General features: G+C 36.1%; 1 protein-coding gene across 1 annotated transcript in view; it reads right to left on the reverse strand.

The window, feature by feature from the left end:
* LOC148947527 (uncharacterized) overlaps positions 1-16,558 on the reverse strand; it is a 164,956-nt gene that overhangs the window by 148,000 nt on the left and 398 nt on the right. The window lies entirely within an intron of this gene.

Raw genomic sequence — 16,558 nt, forward strand, 5'->3', positions numbered from 1 at the left:
GACAAGGTAAACCACAACCAAACACTACTGAAATATTCCAACTCTTGCATTTCAACGAAAGAAATTCAAAATGAACTTTGAAAAATCAAGAAAATGTAGCTTTGACAAGGTAAACCAGAACCAAACACTAGTGAAATATTCCAACTCTTGCATTTCGACGAATTAAAATCAAAATGAACTTTGAACAATCGAGAAAATGTAACTGTGACACTGTAAACCAAACTCACCCGCTCCTGAAATAGTCCAACTCTAGCATTTCAACGACAGAAAATCAAAATCAACTTTGAAAAATCAGGAAAATGTAAATTTGATAAGGTATACCACAACCATACCCTATTGGAATATTCCATCTCTTGCATTTCAACAAATGAAATTCAAAATGAACTTTGAAAAATAAAGAAAATGTAAGTGTGTCAAGGTAAACCACACTCAAAAACTACTGAAATATTAAAACTCTTGAATTTCAACGAAAGAAATTCAAAATGAACTTTGAAAAATCATGAAAATGTAACTATGACAAGGTAAACCACAACCAAACACTACTGAAATATTCCAACTCTTGCATTTCAACGAATGAAATTCAAAAGAACTTTGAAGAATCAAGAAAATGTAACTGTGACAAGGTAAACCACAACCAAACACTACTGAAATATTCCAACTCTTGCATTTCAACTAAAGAAATTCAAAATGAACTTTGAAAAATCAAGAAAATGTAACTGTGACAAGGTAAACCACAACATCACACTACTGAAATATTCCAACTCTTGCATTTCAAAGAAAGAAATTCAAAATGAACTTTGAAAAATCAAGAAAATTTAACTGTGACAAGGTAAACCACAACCAAACACTATTGAAATATTCCAACTCTTGCATTTCAATGAAAGAAATTCAAAATGAACTTTGAAAAATCAGGAAAATGTAACTGTGACAAGGTAAACCACAACCAAACACTACTGAAATACTCCAACTCTTGCATTTCAATGAAAGAAATTCAAAATGAACTTTGAAAAATCAGGAAAATGTAACTGTGACAAGGTAAACCATAACCAAACACTACTGAAATATTCCAACTCTTGCATTTCAATGAAAGAAATTCAAAATGAACTTTGAAAAATTAAGGGAATGTAACTGTGACAAGGTAAACAACTACCAAACACTACTGAAATATTCCCACTCTTGCATTTCAACAAGAGATATTCAAAATTAACTTTGAAAAATTAAGGGAATGTAACTGTGACAAGGTAAACCACAACCAAACACTACTGAAATATTACAACTCTTGCATTTCAATCAAAGAAATTCAAAATGAACTTTGAAAAATAAAGAAAATGTAACTGTGACACGGAAAACCTCAACCAAACACTAGTGAAATATTCCAACTCTTGCATTTCAAAGAAAGAAATTCAAAATGAACTTTGAAAAATAAAGGGAATGTAACTGTGACAAGGTAAACCGCAACCAAACACTACTGAAATATTCCAACTCTTGCATTTCAACTAAAGAAATTCAAAATTAACTTTGAAAAATTAAGGGAATGTAACTGTGACAAGGTAAACCACGACCAAACACTACAGAAATATTCCAACTCTTGCATTTCAAAGTAAGAAATTCAAAATGAACATTGAAAAATCAAGAAAATGTAACTGTTACAAGGTAAACCGCAAACAAACACTAGTGAAATATTCCAACTCTTGCATTTCAATGAAAGAAATTCAAAATGAACTTTGAAAAATTAAGTGAATGTAACTGTAACATGGTAAACCACAACCAAACACTAGTGAAATATTCCAACTCTTGAATTTCATCGAAAGAAATTCAAAATGAACTTTGAAAAATTAAGTGAATGTAACTGTGACAAGTTAAACCGCAACCAAACCCTACTTATATAGTCCAACTATTTAATTTAAAATAAATAAATTAAAATTGAAATGTGAAAAATCAAGAATATGTAAATTTGAAAATGTAAACCACGACAAAAAACTACTGAAATATTCCAACTCTTGCATTTCAACGAAAGAAATTCAAAATTAACTTTGAAAAATCAAGAAAATGTAACTGTGACAAGGTAAACCGCAACCAAACACTACTGAAATATTCAAACTCTTGCATTTCAAGGAAAGAAATTCAAAATGGACTTTGAAAAATTAAGGGAATGTAACTGTGACAGGTTAAACTACAACATCACACTAGTGAAATATTCCAACTCTTGCATTTCAACGAAAGAAATTCAAAATGAACTTTGAAAAATTAAGGGAATGTAACTGTGACATGGTAAACTACAACATCACACGACTGAAATATTCCAACTCTTGCATTTCAACGAAAGAAATTCAAAATGAACTTTGAAAAATAAAGAAAATGTAACTGTGACATGGTAACCCACAACCAAACACTAGTGAAATATTCCAACTCTTGCATTTCAACGAAAGAAATTCAAAATGGACTATCAAAAATTAAGGGAATGTAACTGTGACAGGGTAAACTACAACATCACACTAGTGAAATATTCCAACTCTTGCATTTCAATGAAAGAAATTCAAAATGAACTTTGAAAAATCAAGAAAATGTAACTGTGACAGGGTAAACCACAACCAAACACTACTGAAATATTCCAACTCTTGCATTTCAATGAAAGAAATTCAAAATGAACTTTGAAAAAATCAGACCTTTGGAGGGGGAGGGGCCGGGGGCAGGGGGTCGTTCTGTGTCTCAATGCACAAAAAAGTATAAAAAATGATGAGGGAATGGGGGGGGGGAGGGAGGGGGAGGAGGAAGGAGGAGGTGGGAGGAGGAGGAAGAAGGAGGAGGGAGGAGGAGGAGGAAGGAGGTGGGAGGAGGAGGAGGAGGAGGAGGAGGAGGAGGAGGAGGAGGAGGAGGAGGAGGAGGAGGAGGAGGTGGGAGGAGGAGGAGGTGGGAGGAGGAGGAGGGGGTCGGGGGAGGGCCTTTGGGGCACAGGGAGGGCCTTTGGGGCACAGGGAGGGCCTTTGGGTGTCTGGGTGACATTTGGGGACCGGTGGATGGCCTTTGGGACCCCGTTGGTCCTTTGGGAGCTCGATGGGCCTTTGGGAGGCCCGGGGATGGCCGTTGAGGGTCTGGGGTGGGCCTTTGGGGGTGCCGGTGGCCCTTTGGGAGCTTGGGGGACCTTTGAGTGTCCGGGGGGCAGTTGGGGGCCTGGGGGACATTGGGGGACCGGTGGAGGGCCTTTGGGAGCCCGGTGGACCTTTGAGGACCGGGGGCTTCCTTCGGGGTTGGGGTATGAGGATTGGAACCCTTTGGGGTTGGGTTAGAGGACCTCACAACACTGTTCAAATGAAACTTGTGTATTATAACGACCACAGAGTTTCACCATTAAATTCTCTTCTAAAATCTCTTCAAAAATATTCTTTTAAAATGTCTCTATCTGTTTCGCTGAAATAGTTCCATTACCTGTCTAAAACGGTTTCGCCCAAATAATCCCTAAACGCAAATTCAGCGTGTTCCTTTGTTATTGTCATCTCTGTGCTAACGCATTTCAAATTAATAGGAAACCTTCTCGCACGCTAAAACAATTCATCGCTAAGATGTTTCTTGCCTAATTGTTTCCATGGCTTTTGGTTATTAATATCCTTTGGAGTTCGACCAGTAGAACTGTTCCCGAGGCAAAGACATTAATGACCTGGATCTATTCCTGGAGAAATGTTTCTAGGCGAAAATTTTTAAAGTCTGACAGATGATGTCATTGATTGATTGATCTGTCAAGAAAGGGAAATTAATTTGTTGTTTCTAAGGGGAATTATTGATTCACGATAGGTGAATTGAGGTCGACAGCACAGGTGTTCTGACTCGTGACAGCACCACGTGGTTTATGGCATGCACTTGTCCAAAAACAACAATAATAAATAAATCCCTCAGGCCTAAAGATTAAAGAAGCCTTAATGTTTCTTAATTCCCTCTTCGTGAATCAACAATTTCCCCGCCGATTATGTAAATCAATTTCTCAGGTTAAGCTAACCAAACAACAGTGAAGCCATGTTTGTTTCATAATTCTCCCCTTCGTGAATCAATAATTTCCCCTAGCGATTATGTAAATCACATATTAAAGAAGCCTTAATGTTTGTTTCTTAATTTCCCCTTCGTGAATCAAAAAATTCCCCTTCGATTACGTAATCAAGTTCTCGGAAATTCACTTCCCCCTCGAGTCCTATATCAATAACATTGTTCCCGTTAGAATTCAATGCGCATGTGCAACCTTTGCCCCGGAGCTATTACACATAGAAACATCAAATAAATCGACCTTGGAAAAAGAGGTCATTGACCCCATTACGCAATCTTTCTCCCTAATGACTCTATGCCCTTATATGGTGTACTGACAGTATTCTATGCCCATATATGGTGTGGGGTTCGTGTCAATAGGGTCACTTCTACTATTATTGAGCTATTGTGAGCTATTTATTATCTATTCATGAGCTATTATGAGTATTATGAGCTATATATTATTGTACTTTTCCTCGGAAGTATTATTATGTAGTTTTCAGTATTTTCATTGAGCTAGTTATTATCGAGGCATTATGAGTATTTATTTTCTATTTATGGAGTATTTTGAGTTATTTATTACGATCTTTTACCTCAGAAGTGCTATTTCGTAGTTTTCAATAGTTTTCAGTGAGCTATTTATTATCGAGCTATTATGAGCTATTTATAACCTATTTATGAAGTATTTGGAGGATTATGAGCTATTAATCTTTGTCCTTTACCTCAGAAGTATTATTTTGTTTTTTTTCATTATTTTTTAGGGAGCTATTTATTATCGAGTTATTGTAAAGAAAAAAGAAAAAAAAAGTACAGAATACAGCATTGGATTTTAAAGTCCCTACCGGCGGTGCTCATCTCTGTTTCTTGGCCCTTGAGCCAGGAGGTGCAATGGGGGTTATTTTGAAGTTTTCATTAGTTTTTAGAGGGGTATTTATTATCGAGCTATTATGATCTATTTATTATCTATTTATGAAGTCTTAGGAGTATTATGAGCAAATTTTACTGTCTTTTACCTCAGAAGGATTATTTTGTACTTTTCAGTAGTTTTCAGTGAGCTATTTATTATCGAGCTATTGTGACCAATTTATTATCTATTTATGAAGTAATAGGAGTAGTATGAGCTATTTATTACCGTCTTTTACCTCAGAAGGGTTATTTTGTAGTTTTCAGTAGTTTTCAGTGAGCTATTTATTTTGGTGTGCGTGTAACTGAACCACCGTGTAACTGAACCACAAGCAACTGAACCCCTATAACTTAACCACCTTGCAACTGAACTACCGTGTAACTGAACCACCATGCAACTGAACCCCCTTAAAAACGAACCTCTGTGCAACTGAACCCTCGTGTAACTGAACCACTGGGCAACTGAACCCCATTTAACTAAACCCTCGTGTAACTAAACCCCCGTGCATCTCCACCTTATTTAACTAAACCCCCATGTAACTACACACCCAGATAACTGAACCCTCATGCAACTAAACCACCGTATAAATGTGCCACCGTGCAGCTGGACCGCCTTGCAACTGAACCGCCGTGCAACTGAACCACCGTGCAGCTGAACCACCGTGCAACTGAACCCTCGTGTAACTGAATCCTCGTGCAACTCAACCACCGCACTTACATTAGGTAAAACACAATAGGGTTATAAACCATAATTATTTAACTATGGCATAGTTATTTAACCTTTAAACTGTTTTAAATAAAATGACCGTCCCAAAATTTAGATCAGATATATTTGGGGGGAAAATAGGGTGGGGCGGAAGCCCCCCGATTACTTTTAACTCTGAAAAAGTGCACTGGAAATTTTGATTTCCAATCGAATGAGCCCCCCCCCCCAAAGTTAATTCAAATTTTCTTCTACAAAAACCTTACATGCTAGCAATGAGCAACTAGCTTAACTTACGGCCCTTGCCCCAAATGCTGATGGTGGGGGTTAACCCCAAAGGCATGGTTATTTGATCTTCAGACTATTTTGAACAAAATGTTTATTTTTATTTTGATCGGATGTATTTGGGGGGGGGGGATGTCGGTTAAGAGGAAAAGGCTGATTGTCCTGTGATTACCTTTGATTCTTCGAAGTTGAACTTGAACTTTCAATTTCCATTCGATTGAGCCTCCTTCAAAGTTTTTACGACCATCCCTTCTATAAAAACCTTAAATTTTAACAATTGGTAATTTGCAATAACATGCAGATTGCTGAAACAGGTGTATCAGCAATTTTTTTTTTGGAACAGCTTAGCGCATCAAGATGAAACTTCTGGAGCATCTACCTGCTACTACTGCTATTAATACTGCTGCTACTACTGTTGCTACTACTACCAATTCAACACTATTATTACTACTACTGCTCCTACTACGACCTCTGCTACTATTAAACTAGCACTATTAAGGCTACGCTAATCAAGTTGAAAATTTGACAGAATGGGGTATTTGAGGTGGAACTTGAACTAAATCAAAAGACACTATGTGCATGCAGATTTTCAAAATGGCGTATCTCAAAAAGGGATTTGTGTATTAAGTTGGAGCTTTTAGAGAGTGCTTAAAGAGAAATTCAATTAACCAAAAGGAAACATGTGCACGCTCAGGCCTGAATTTACCACTAGATCCCTAGGCCCGGACCTAGGGGCGCATAATGACAGGGGGAGCAATAAATTATCACTGTGTATTTTTTTCCTGACAAAAACTGGACTGATTTGATTTATCGCCAGAGTCAGATGCGCTCTGCCGCCACGCTGCCTATTCACAGAAAAGTGATTTCAAAACAACACAGGAATTCCGTGGCCACATATAAGCTGTCAGATGTCCAAGAATTCTAGCTGAGTGTTCGGTATTACCCCTCTCTTTCATCCCTTTTCGCTAATCAGTTGTGTTCTGTTAATTGCTTCCATGAGCCCCGAATTTTTGGGAATAACCCCGAAAATCTTGCAAAAACGGAGCGGCAAAAACGCTTGGTTCTTAAGCGCCAAAGCTTTAAATCCGGCCCTGTGCACGCTGCTGCTAATGCTATTACTATTTTAATTACATTTACTGCTACAAAGACAACTACTATTACTACTAGTTCGACTGCTACTTCCATTGCAACCACTTGTAAGCTAAAAGTATTAAGATGAAAATTAAGCAACTACATGAACACATAGGTTATCAAAAGGACATATCGGCAATGGGATAGCAGCAGCTAATTGTATTAAGTTGAAATTTCTAGAACTTGATGAGAGGAATCTTCAGCTGACCAACAGGCAATATGTTAATACTACTGCTGCTACTAGCACTAGTTCTATTACTATTAATGCTACTACTAATAGTATTACTGGAACTACAATTACAGCTGTACCTAACGGTAATGAACGGTGTAAAGGTGGAATTTTCAGGGAATATTGAGGGCGAAGGTGAACTGAATCACATCACGCCATCTGTATACAGGTTGCCAAAGGGCACATCAGCAATATCCTAGGGACAGTTTGGTGTATTGAAGAAAATAAAAGGTGCTATGTGCATGCTGCTACTAATTCTACTACTGCTAATACGCAAACTAAGGGTTAAGCTGTCAAGGAATATTTCGGCGGATATTGAACTGAATCAAATTGACTATGATTATGTACATTCTCAAAAGGATTACATAGCAATATCTCAAGAACGGCTTCCATTAATAAGTTAGACCTTTCAGGATAAGTTGTGGGTCGGGGACTTCAAACTAGCCAGAAAGCTCCGTATATATGCTACTAATATTATTACTACGATTACTGAAACTAATATCGCAAATAGTATCAAAGTGAAAATTTTAAGGAACGTTTCGAGGATGTTTTAATTCAACAAAAATATTATTTGCACGTAGTTTTTCTAAAGGGCATATAAGCAATGTCGGTACTTGTCAGTTAACTGAACCCTCGCGATATACTATATAAGGAAGATGCTTAAGAAACTAGTCAAACGGGTTTCTTTCAAGAGAGAATTGGATTGCAGACCGTCGTTTGTCACTGCGCTTACAATATTTAAACTTTTGTTCTTTTGGGGTTTAGGGGGAAAAAAGGTACCTAGATTAGGTTGCGTATTTAATATATACTATGCTTTACCCCCCACCCCTAATGTGCAAATATACAGCTGAAATTTGTTTCTAAACTATTATATTTTCATCCTATTTTGTTTTATTTCATTAGCATTAACCAAACTTCCCTTCTTGCGTGGGTTCCAGCTCATTGGCATGTACTGCGATATCCTAAATATCAGAGGCAACGCTATAGCGTTGCCTATAGTAAAGGCCATACGGCTCCAATGTTTCATTATTTATTATTTATTAATATTTTTCCCCAGAGGCACTTCATATGGAAGGGGTCATCGTAGAAACTTCAAAGGGGGCTCATTCGATTCGAAATCGAGAGTTCTAGTGTTCTTGTTAAGGGTCAAAAGTTATTAAAACTCCGGGGTCGACAAAACCCCCCAGGGCCCAAGGACAGGCGTTGTAAGTTATACTCTGAAGCTATATCGGGTTCTTATAGAAGGGATACTCGTATAAACTTTAGAGAGGGTTCATTTGATTGAAAATAGAAAGTTCTAGTTCACTTTTAAAGAGTCAAAAGAGACCGAAGGTTTGTTAGAAACCCCCCATGCCCTTTTTTCCCAAACCCATCTGATAAAAATTTCAAGATAGCCTTTTTGCTAAAAATAGTTAAAAAATCAGATAATAAAAACTCCAAGGGTGACACACACCCATTTTTCACTTTGATATTGTTACTTTTATACAAGTTATGATACTTTGATGAACATTTGACTTTTTTTATGTTTTATTTTGAAATAAGGATTTTTAAAAACTTGAAACTTTTTGCAATCAAAAACAAACAAAAATTAATTATAAAAAACTTTCCAAAAAATAAGTTTTTGAAAGAAAAGTTAAGACAATTTTATACTTAAGCTCAGCAGATACAAATACCTCTTATAATTCAAACTCAAAACGACCAGAAATTTCTATTAAAGAATAAATGATGAAACCCAAAACGAACAGAAATTAAATAAACAATCATAGCAAAAACATACAACAAGTAATAATATAAATGAATAAATAGATCTTAAAGCGAGTAATGCTTAGATTGAATATGAAAATCAAGCTTAAAACGAAAAAAAATATTTTTCTATTGAAGTATAAATGAAACTTAAAACGAACAGAAATTAAATAAACAAACAAGGCAAACAAACATACAATAGATATTAATGTAAATGAATAAATAAATCTTAAAACAAGTGAAAATTAAATTGAATATACAAATCAAGCTTGAAATGAACAAAAATCACTACAAACAGGAGTTTGGGTATGACTTCCTTCTCTTACTGTAAAAGTCTAAAACCTACTGCGTCATTGGCGCTTTACTGAAAACTATAAGGGTCTTTAGCATACTAGGAAAGTATAAGCAACATCAGATTGAATATTTAATGTATAATTATATTGGCCGTTGAAAGATTCACAAGTCAATGAACATGTTCCATTATAATTATATTATCGTTTTTGGTGTAGTATTCACTGAGAAAGAAAATTTCTGCAATACAAACTGTTTTCAGTTAAGCGCCAGCAGTGCAATAATTGTTCATTTTAAATTTACAATTAGAGAAGAGGGCAATATTAAAACAACTTATTATAAGGAAACTCTATTCGTCTTGACCAACTTTAAAAGGAGCTAATAAATTAAACTAAATATTTGATTATAATGATATTAATTGCTGAAAGCTCATCAGTTCAAAATGTTACTATAATTTTAATGCTTATTTTCAATATTAAGTACAAAAGAAAATATTAGTCATATAGTTGGTTTTCACTAAAGCCCTAATGACGCAGTAGATCTTAGTCTTTTACAGTGAGAGAAGGAGGTCATACCCAAACTCTTGCTTGTAGTGATTTTTGTTCGTTTCAAACTCGATCTGCATATTCAATTTAAGTTTCACTCGTTTTAAGATTTATTTATTAATTTACATTAATATATATTGTATGTTTCTTTGCAATGATTATTTATTTAATTTCTGTTCGTTTTAAGTTTCATTTATACTTCAATAGGAAAATATTTTTTTTCGTTTTAAGCTTGATTTTCATATTCAATCTAAGCATTACTCACTTTAAGATCTATTTATTCATTGATATTATTACTTGTTGTATGTTTTTGCTATGACTGTTTATTTAATTTCTGTTCGTTTTTGGTTTCATTTATTCTTTAAAAGTAATTTCTAGTCGTTTTAAGTTTGAATTTTAAAAGGTATTTGTATCTGCTGAGCTGAAGTTTAAAATGGTCTTTACTTTTCTTTGAAAAGGTTATTTTTTGGGTATTTTTTTTTTAATTAATTTAGATAACAATTACCCGCTTACGGGTCTCCATCAAGGCATTCATTCGACTGTCTATAGCCGTTGTGTACCATTAAGCGAAACAGTACCGCAGTTTCTTATCATTTTGGGTTTGAATTATTGTAGCAATTTATTTATACTAGTCTTTGGTTTAATATGGCTCTTTATTTTTATTAGAAAAATTGTTTTCGAAAAAATGTTTTTAATTAATTTAAGGAAAGCGCAACAAAAAGTGTTTTTTTTTTGTTATCTAAATTCTCAAAGTACCGATATTTTCAGAACAGATTTTTATTACTCATCATTCAGGAAAGGCCTGATACATCTACGTAAGAAAAAAAAAAGTTCCCTAACACAAAGAGAAAGTAGCTTTTGTGTCGGCTGCACCGAAGCAGGTAATTAGCCTTTTTCAAACCGAACTATAAAGAACTACGAGTGTAGAAAATACCAAAAAATGAAAACAACAAAATAAGCAAAGTGGTAAAAAAAATTACAGTATTTAAACGGTGAGAGCCGCCGTTTACCCCCCCCCCCCCTTCGCAAAAAACATACCTTAAGGAAAATACCCCGCGGAAAATAACACCTCACGGAAAATACCCCCCTCCCAGAAAATACCTATCCCCCCCCCAAAAAAAAAAAATACCTCTTGCGGTTGGTTAGTCTCCAATCACTTTCGTCTTATAAAAACAAAACTAGAAATGCCTGGGGATTATCAAACAATTTGTACCTCCATCCTCCTGTCGTCTCTCCCTTAGAGCCAATTATGTATTTATTTGAAGGCTCAATGAGAGCTGAGATGTTTTGGCATCAAAATGCATCCTTTGAGATATCACCCTCTATTCCGAGGTACAAAACCATCAGTAAAACCTATTGCAGAAGTTTCGGTTCCATTTTAAGTTTTTTGATTGGTCTGCCACTTAAAAATAATATGTGTAATTGTGTAATACGCGGAAATTGTTTGCAGGGGGGGTTTCTGTAAGATTTTTCATGAGAAGAAAGTATTTGCACGGGGGGGAGGAGATTTACACATAAATTTCACTTTTCCACTTCCCTTAGAACTTCTAAATTAAACTAAAAAATAACACGACTCAAAGAAGATTTTTAAATTTTGAAAACCATAATTTCCGCAAGGGGGTATTTTCCAGGTGATGGGGTTTCCGTGGGTGGAGGAGGGGAAATTTTCTACGGGGGAGGGGGGTAAACGCTTAGACCCGTAGAAAGTGACAGGGTGAAGGAACCCCCATTAACAGACATAAAAAAGAGAAATAAACCTGGATTTAAGAGTTAATGACGTCCGATTTTATTTGCTTTTGTGACAACAAAACAGAGCATTTTTATGCATCATCTTGACAGTAATTTATATAAAGACTTAAAAAAGCAAACAATTCCAACAAGGTTGAACATGTAAAGGTTCTAACTTGTGTTTTACCCAATGTAAGTACGATGGTTAAGTTGCACGAGGGTTCAGTTGCACGGTGGTTCAGTTGACCGGTGGTTCAGTTGCACGGTGGTTAAGTTGCAAGGTGGTTCAGTTGCACGGTGGTTCAGTTACAAGGTGGCCCAGTTACACGGGGTTTAGTTAAATGGGGTAGAGTTTCACGGGGGTTGAGCTGCACGAGGGTTCAGCTGAAGGGGGTTCATTTGCATCAGGTTTCAGTAGCACGAGGGTTCAGTTGCACGGGGGTTCAGTTTCACGAGGGTTCAATTGCACGGTGGTTCAATTGCACGGTGGTTCAGTTGTACGGTGGTTCAGTTGCACAGTGGTTCAGTTGCCCGGTGGTTCAGTTACAGGGGCTCAGTTGCTTGGGGTTCAGTTACACGGTGGTTCAGTTACAATGCAACCATATATTATCGAGCTATTATGAGCTATTTATTATGTATTTATGAAGTCTTAGGAGTATTATGAGCAATTTATTACAGTCTTTTACCTCAGAAGGATTATTTTGTAGTTTCCAGTAGTTTTCAATGAGCTATTTATTCTCGAGCTATTATGACAATTTATTATCTATTTATGAAGTCTTAGGAGTATTACGCACAATTTATTACCGTCCTTTACCCCAGAAGGATTATTTTGTAGTTTTCAGTAGTTTCCAGTGAGCTGAAAAATTTATTATCGAGCTATTATGAGCTATTTATTATCTATATATGAAGTCTTATAAGTATTATGATCTATTTATTATCGTCCTTTTTGTCAAAATTATAATTTTGTAGTTTTCAGTTTTCTTTTTGTTTATTCCTTATACTCCTCTGTGCATATTCATGTTTGTGTAGAGGACATAGATGAATTATTATTATTGCTAATATCTCCGTCCAAAGGAGACAGTTCCATAGAAACGAATAGTACCGAAGAATATTTTATTTTGAGTCTTGCTCTTTCTTTAATTTTTCTTTCTTCTGACAATCCGAGTCTTGTGAATTGCTACAGACAATCAGTATAATTAACAGTTTTAATGAGTACAACAATGGTAGTTTCACACTAACTACATGTGGCTATCACAGCGGTTTACATAAAGCTCATAAGAATTTAAATTCATTTCTGATTGGCGGATGGTTTTGAACTGACCAATAATAGACCATTTTAAAGCCCTAGATTAAGTACTTTATGCTGAGGAATTACGAAAAGAAACCATTATGACACAAATACTTGTAGGAAGCCTTTGGCCAAACAGAGTTTCATACTCCCTTAGATATGGGGGTTCAAGGCACCCTCAAAACTCCCAGTGAAACGGGGTGAATGAAATTGCAAGTAAATTTAAAAAGGAAAAAGGGATAAGACTTGAAAATAATTGGCCTTAAAAACACCATATTTTAGATGAAAGTTCAAACTTAAAATCTTTCACGTTCTTGGGATGTTTCACATGTCCTTTTTTGACAACCTGGATGCAAATAGTGTCTTTTGATTTATTTCAGCATTCACATTGACAATACTTGAAAATGTTGACATAATATTCTTTTCTTCCCTGAGATATTCAACGCACAATTTTAACAACCAGGATACACATAGTGTCTTTTGATTTGGTTTAATATCCCCCTAAGATTATATGAAAGTTTCAACTGAATACCATTAGCTATTTCTAAGATATTTCAGATACGCTCTTTTGACAACTGGGAAACACATAATGTTTGTTGAATAAATTTAACATCGCTCTTAAAATTCTCTGAAAGTTTCAATCTAATACCCTGAACCGTTCTTGAGATATTACACACACTATTTGAACAACTTGAATACACATAGCTTCTTTTGAGTGAATTGTACAATCTCCTCGATATTCCCCAAAAGTTTCGCTTAAATACTATTAGCCGTTCCTGAGATATTGCAGATACACTCTTATGACAACTGGGACGACCAAAGCTGTATTTTGATTCATTTCAACTTTCTCCACAACATTCTTGGAAACTGTCAACTTAATACCTTTAACTCTTCCGAAGATTTTGTAGATATGCCACTTTGACAGCCTGGATGTATATGGTGTCTTTTGATTTAGTTCGACATCCCATTCATAGATTTCCTGAAAGTTTCAATTTAATAATCTTAGCCTTTCTTGAGATATTACCGCTACGCTCATTCGTCAACTAGGATGTGCATAGCGCTTTTACGTTCATCATACTCCTCAACTTTCTCTGAGTTTCTTAATACCATTCCCTAGCCGTTCTTGAAATATTGGAAGATATGCTATTTTGACAACCAGAATGCAAATAGTTTCAACTCAATATCCTTCGCTGTACTTTAGATCAATATAGATACGCCCAAATACGCTCTTTTGACAACCTAGATGCACTTAGTTTCTTTTGGTGTAGTGCAACGTTCCCCGCAATATTTTCTGAAACTTTATACTATACACCCTTAACAGTTCCCTAGATATTGCAGATATTGCCCTTTTAAGTAACTGGATGCACATAGAGTCCTTTGATTTAGTCTAACATTCCCCTCAAGACTGCAGTGAACATATCCAGTTTTGACAAACAGGATTTACTTAAGCTTATTTGATTTAGTTCAATAGTTCTAGTTGCAGCAGTATTATTTCCAGTTGCAGTCAAATTAGAGCTAGCAGTAGCAACCCTAGTTTGAGTATTAGATATGGCAGCAGTATTTGCTGTCACAAGCAGTAGCAGTTGCAGTCACAAGTTGTCGCATTGACAGCCGCAAGTGGTCTCAGTAACAATCACAGGTAGTCCCGGTTGCAAGTAGTTGCAGTCACATGTAGTCACTGCAGCAACCACAAGTTGTCATGGTCGTAAGTAATCATAGTCAAAAGTAGTCGCAGTCCCAGTCGTAAGTAGTCACAGTTGCAAGCAGTCTCGGTTGTAAATTTTCGCAAGTATTTACGGTCATAAATGGTCACAAGCAGTCACAATCACAAGTAGTCACAGTACCAAGTAGTCATAGTCGAAAGTGGTTACAGTCACAATTGCGAGTAGTCTCAGTTACAGTCACTAAAGTAGCATTAGTACTACCCCTCAAAGTTTCAAGTTAATACTCTTAGCTGTTACTAAGATATTAGACAAGATGTTAGATACCTGTTACGGAGATATTTAAGATATTCTTAGCTTTAAATAATATATATTTCGTTCATTCTGCCTCTTTGAGCGACAGAATGAACATAGTGTCTTTTGATTAAGTACAAAATCCCCCTCGTAATTCCTTAACTTTATCTCAATACCCTTAGCCTTTTTGAACACATAAAGCATCAGACATTACCCCTCTTCCCAATGAATAATCCTACATATATTTTGTAACTCTTGCCCCGGGGATCTGGGGGGAGGCATGGTATCCCCGGAAGCATATTTATTAAAACATTTTGACTAATTTTGAACAAATAAGTTATTCAATACTTTAGTCTATGTTTGAGGGGAGGTGAATCTAAAAAGGATAGGGGGGAGGATTGTTTGCCCTCCAATCCCTTTTCAATATCTTTCTCAACACGCTCTGAAAGTTTCCACATAATACCCTCTATCGTTCCTTAGATATTGCCGATACACCCTTTTTACCACCAGCAGGCATATAGTTCGGGCAAGATTTAAAACTTTGACGCTTTTAGGGCTAAGCGTTTTGCCGCTCCGTTTTTGCATGATTTTTTGGGGGGAAATCCGCAAAACTTCGAGGATAGTGGAAGTACTGAAAAATCACACTGAAGAGCCAAAAGTAATGAAAGAGAGAGTGATACCGAACTCTCAGCTGTCATTCTTGACATCTGACAGTTTATAAGTGGCCATGGAATCACTGCGTTGTTTTAGAATCAATTTTCTATGAATAGGCACAACGGCGGCGGAGTGCATCTGACACATAGACGATAAATCACAGCAGTCCAGTTTCTGTTAAGAAGAAAACTCAGTGACAATTTATTGCGTCCCTTGGCACTAAGTGCCCCTCAGTCGGGTTCTAGTGGGCCTATTGGTAAATCGTGGCCTGCACATAATGCAATTTGATTTTCTTCGACGTCCCCCTGAATATTTCCTGAAAGGTTCAGCTTATTTCCCTAACCCTTTTGGAGACTCGGAATCAAACTTGCCCCCTTTTTCAATAACAAACCTTATATGTAAACAATGGGTAACTTGCATAACATACAGCCCTTGCCCCAGTGAGTCTGGGGAGTCATGTTATCCCCGGAAACATAGTTATTTGATCTTTAGAATATGTTTAAGAAAATGGATATCTCCAAATTCTGATCCGAAGTCTTTAGGGGAAAGAAAGATAAAAATGGCGTGAGAGGGGAGCTATTTGCCCTCCAATCTCTTTTAACTATAAAAAAACACTGGAACTTTCAATTTCCAATTGAATGAGTCCCGTCCGAAGCTTTTACGACTAAATCTTCCACATAAAGTGGCTCTGGAAAAAAAAACTCACTGAAGCCTTATGGCTACGCTAGAGCATTGGCTCTGATTAATTGGCTCTGAAAAAAAAAATTAAACGTCAAAATCAATTATTTTAGAAAAAATAAGAAACCAAAACTTGTGTTTTGAAATCAGGATTTCCTGTTTTACTTCCCAAGAATTTATGAGAGACAAATTTTACTTAACTGGTCAAAGAGATAATATAAGGTTCAATCATTGTTCAAAGTTATTTGATTTCTAAAAAGTAAAGGTTCGAAGCGAGCACATTTAGTTTTACAAATTGTACGGAATTTGCAGAATCAAAACTTCTAATAGAAAGAGTAACAGAAGAAATTTTATAATCGATGCGTGATGACAACTTTAGAAATTATTTTCTTAAGTGCAGTTCGTTTTTGGATA

The sequence above is a fragment of the Artemia sp. Qi Xiang Cuo genome, chromosome 10 (assembly GCF_049724085.1).
Source record: "Artemia sp. Qi Xiang Cuo chromosome 10, ASM4972408v1, whole genome shotgun sequence".
Classification (NCBI taxonomy): domain Eukaryota; kingdom Metazoa; phylum Arthropoda; class Branchiopoda; order Anostraca; family Artemiidae; genus Artemia; species Artemia sp. Qi Xiang Cuo.